Below are 4,073 nucleotides of genomic sequence, written 5' to 3' on the forward strand. Positions count from 1 at the left end.
CATCACCAGTTAGACTTTGGATGAAAATCTTCATTCTTACATCATCATCGTCAATTTCATAGTTCTCAAAATAGTCTTGCATTTTCTTTGTATGCTGTTGGGCTATATATGTACCAGTACCATCAAAATAAGTGATCTTACTTTGATAATATTGAGGCATAGCCCTAGGATTTCCAGGTAACTATAAAGGAGCATATCTATTTGCCATGTTTACAGGGATAAATGGAGCACCAGGAAGAAATGGGGCAGCTGGAACAGCAGGGATAGGAGTTGAAATATCTGCAGTGGATGGAGGTGTGGAGAAGGTGTTTTGAGAGGTGGATGAAGAACTAGGGGAAGCAACTGTGAGGTGAGGATGGACTGAACCTTTAGCAGGAGTTGGGATAAAGTTCTGTTGAACTATTTCAGGACTTGAATCAGCAAAATCTTCTTGAATTTCTTGTTTCCTAAGGATCTTAGGGATCAAGTTGGGATTTTCAAAAACAGCTGGAGGATCTGGGTCAAGGTTTGACCTGGTGTATCGATTTTTCTTCTTTGGAGCCAACTTCTAAATTTGTTTTTGGTATTTTCTTTGAAATATGGGAGGCTTTGGGTTTTTTCTTTGAATATTTTGAAACAGGGAAACTGATCGAATTTTTTGGAACAGCTGTTTATAGCCTAAAACTATACTGGAGATTGACTGAAGCAGCTTTTATCTACTCCTGTAAATGCACAACAAGAACAGTTTCAAAGGCTACCTGGCTAACTTCAGGCTCCATCTTTAGTTTTAGAAAATAGACAGTAGTTGCAAACATTCAAAGTCCCCAGTGGAGTCGCCAATGATGTTATCACTCAGGTTGTTCCCTGCCTCCTGAAGGGAATACGACCAAGGTAACCACTAACCAATATTTTAGCTGCAGATACTAGCCTACCTGCAACCAAATAGGGCTCTCTCTTTATATTTTAGCTTTGTTTTGGAGTAATTTTAGGCTAGTTATGATGTACAGGGTTTTGTTTCAAATTTGGTTGGATGATGATTCCAGGCAGAACTGGGATGCAGTCTCAGAACAGTCTAGACTATTGGGCAATGGAGTCAATGATGGTGTACTGCTGGAAGTATCTCTTTGGGTAAAAGGTAATGCTATAGAGTCAGATAGGCATCTATGGAACAATTCTTCAAATCTGGAAATCAATGGCATGGAATCAGGGAATGAAAGGCAGTCAAGGATCTTTCACTATGCTGATAGAGGGAAAGTGTGAGAATATTATCTAGGAGCAATTAAGAATTCCTAAACAGCATTCATAATGAGGGAATTAGTGCAAACATGAGCAATTAAGAATTCATATTTATGACCAATTCTGAAGAAAACATAGTTAGAAACAGAGATTGAGCACAGGGTGTATTCAAACAAGTCCTGAGCTATTCTTCTTCTCTATTGCTAAGATCATGAAACATATATGAAACTTGTAAACACAGAAAAGACAAAACACGGTTTAGGAAAACTTATTGTTCCATTAAACGACACAGGAATTCTGTAGCAGAACGCAGTTCATTACTTTCACATCCAGACAGTGCATGACCATGAACTTCACCAGCCATTTGTATTAGAAAGTCTGAAAATTTACAGCGCAGTGTCTTAGAGAGAAAATCACCAACCCCAAATACGTTCTGTGGGGAGGTATATATACAAAAAAAGAGATACAAAATATCTAGTTATGAGTTATTCTAGTTGATGAGTTAATAACTCATAACTTCTTTTACCAACTCTTAAGGAACAGTAGATGAAAGAGTAAATGCTGCAGTAAAAATGAATGTGGTAGCTATCCACTTTGTCAAAAAATTTTGACTTTTGGGACCAACTGAGTCGGCTGAGGCTACGCTTTTAAATTTGCGTTTTTGGGCTTGCCGTCCCAATGCTTTGCTGAGTCACTAGTTTGACCTATTCTGCCTGTTGTCTGCGTACTTAATTTTGCTGACATGTAGCTGACCTGTAGCTGACCAAAATTTTAAGCTGAAAGAAGAGGAAAAAAGACCAAAATTACCTGGGCAAAATTTCCAGCATTGTCCGACACCAATCTTCTTTAGGCAGTTGATGTCTTTGTATCTTTGTTAATGTCTCATCTGCCTCGGTATATCTGTAAAAATTGGGCGGGACCTCAAACAAGTGATTGATCTCATGCTCAATGTAAAATATGTTTTCCAGCTTGTCATAAAGGCTCTTTCCAGATGGAGGTCCTGTTTCCTCTGAGGTACTTGTGGATGCTGTAATCTGATTTGAAATATAATTATTCATCCTGGTAACATACTGTTCACTGGTCAGCAGTCTTCTAGCGCTAGTCAATAGGCTGGGCAATCCTCTGTTCTGCAATGCTGCAAGCTTTAGTTTGAAATCATCTACTTTTGCCTGCATTTCCTGACACTTTCTTTCTAGAATTTGTACCGAATTTATTAGGGTCAACGCCTTTTTTGCTGTCAAAACAATATCTGTCCTGTTACTGATATTTAATGCTGCCAACTCTTCTTTGGTATGAGTGTTCAGGAAATGAATCATTTTAGTAGCCTACTCAAGCATATTTCCCAATGCTGCCCTAGCCCTTTGATTCTCAAATTGAGCTAGGCCTATCAATTCTATCTGTTCATGCATGGTTTGGATCGATTTCCATTGTCCAGTGATTGATTGGCCAATTTTGGCCCACAAAATCTTTTTTATTTCAGCTAGAGTCTTGTCCAAAGTCAGCTCCTTCTCCAAGGCTTTTATTTTGTTGTTCAAGGCCTTAATTTCCCTTGTTTTTTCAGCTACTGTCATCTTGGACTTATCGTAGCTTACTTCTAGTTTGGCCAACTTTTCTTTGGCCTCTTTCACCTCTGTTGCCTGAAGTTCTAGCTCTTTAACTGCTTTCATCATTTCTTCCATGCTCATGCTAGATTCAGGTGCTGTTGTTGTTGCCGCTGTTGTAGCATCTGTAGTGGATGAAGCTGTTGTGGATGTTGGGATAATAGGAGGGGTCACCGCTGCTTGTGTAGGAGGAATAGTAGCAACAGTTAGAGTTGTTTGAGGTGGCTAGGAGGCCGACTCTCCCTGCTTGCCTTGCAGTGCTCTCTCCAACTCTCCCTCCATCTGAATTATTCTCTGGTTCATTTGCATCAGCAAATCCATTGTATCCTCAGCTTCTTTCTCTTGCACAAGTTCTGCTATTTGTGGGTGCATAGTTGAGGACAGCCTCAATTGTTTTTTGAGTGCAGCAATATCATCCTCTTTCTTCCTCATGAGGGCTTGAATGGCATTGGCATCCTTCTTAGGATCATGCCCTAGATCAACAATGATTTGTTCCAAAGTCTTTATTCTGTTATCTTTGGCATAGGAAGACATTCTTTCCAAATCCAACTGAGTGCTTGTGTTTTTCAATGATTCCTTCAGTTCATGGGATAGCATGGCCTCATCTGCTAGAGTGGCATAGACCATCTCACCTGTTTGCTTGTGCAATTGTATTTGGTCCATGGGGTGAATGTCCTTGGCAAGGACCTCTAAATTTGTCTTCACATAATCTGCAGCTGACTATGGCTGCTGTATCTTCGGCTTGAAATGGCTAAGAATCATTTTTTCTTCTTTGAAGTCATAAGCTGCCATCAATCTTTGTTGTTTGGCAGGTGTTGCCTTGAGGAACTGATCATATAACTGTACTCTTAACAGTTCATTTTGAGCCTTGATTTCCATGAAAGCAGTTTTGATACCAGGTGGCCGCTTGCTTTGTTGTGTTGAGGAGGACACCTCCATGCCATGCTGCCTCTCTTGCTCTTGCTGGAATGAGCTAGTAGGTGTCTGCTGGCTTGTTTCCCTGTCTCTCCTTGGACTTTCAAGGATTTCTTCACTAATTTCCTCCTCAACTGGAGGATCAACTCTTTGCCTCTTGGCTTCAGGTTGTTGTGTAGACCCACTAGCAGGTGTGGAGTCTTCTCGGTCTCGCTTCTTACCTCTTTCCTCATTAGCAGGAGTTTGTAAAGCTGGCACTTGCAGTGCCTCTGTTTGCTGTGGAGGGGCCTGCCCTTGAGTTTGCTTCATTGAGGTGGCAGGCTGTTCTGTAACCATTTCTTG

The sequence above is a fragment of the Pinus tabuliformis genome, chromosome X (genome assembly GCF_031772625.1).
Source record: "Pinus tabuliformis cultivar Carrire ecotype Pingquan chromosome X, CPIR1, whole genome shotgun sequence".
In the NCBI taxonomy this organism is placed as follows: domain Eukaryota; kingdom Viridiplantae; phylum Streptophyta; class Pinopsida; order Pinales; family Pinaceae; genus Pinus; species Pinus tabuliformis.